Source organism: Chenopodium album, chromosome 2, assembly GCF_948465745.1.
Source record: "Chenopodium album chromosome 2, dcCheAlbu1.1, whole genome shotgun sequence".
In the NCBI taxonomy this organism is placed as follows: Eukaryota; Viridiplantae; Streptophyta; class Magnoliopsida; order Caryophyllales; family Amaranthaceae; genus Chenopodium; species Chenopodium album.
Genome location: NC_137835.1, coordinates 65,834,327 through 65,834,900, shown reverse-complemented (window position 1 = coordinate 65,834,900; position 574 = coordinate 65,834,327). Strand labels below are relative to the sequence as shown.

Sequence of the window (574 nt, the reverse complement as noted above, 5' to 3'; positions counted from 1 at the left end):
AAATTATGGTGGGGGTAGTCTCTTTGTAAATCCTTGAACCTCTCCCAAGCCTCATATAAAGATTCATCGGCTTCTTGGGCAAAGTTCTGAATCACACTCCGTAGTACGACTGTTCTCTCTGCAGGATAATACTTGTTATAAAAATTCAAAACAAGAGTTTCTCAGTCAGTTATACCAAGTGCAATTCTATTTAAGCCATTAAACCACAATTTAGCTTTTACAGTTAAAGAAAAGGGAAAGAGAATCTCCCTGATTTGGTCTTGAGTGACCCCGGCTTGCCTGATGGTGTTACAATATTGACAATAGTCGGCAATGTGAAGATTCGGGTCTTCACCCTTAGCTCCACTAAATTGCTTCCTCTCTATCATCGTTATAAATTGAGGCTTAATTTCAAATTGAACCCCATCAAGAGCTGAAGTAGGGGTGAGATGTGGAAAATCTGTAAGCTTTGGTTGTGAGTAATCACTAAGCTTCTTTGGAACCGCCATCTCTGATTCTGCGTCTGATGATCACTAGTAGAATAAACGTAATGGGAAGCCCCAAATGGCAAGCGGTTTTGGAATTCCGCTTGCAA

The 574-nt window shown here is 40.6% G+C and overlaps 1 non-coding gene across 1 annotated transcript; it reads left to right on the top strand.

Moving 5' to 3' along the window:
• LOC145607650 (small nucleolar RNA R71) lies at window positions 1-107 on the top strand. Its single transcript, XR_014105599.1, has one exon. It is a non-coding gene; the product is annotated as a small nucleolar RNA R71 (small nucleolar RNA).
• The last annotated feature ends 467 nt before the right edge of the window (window positions 108-574 follow it).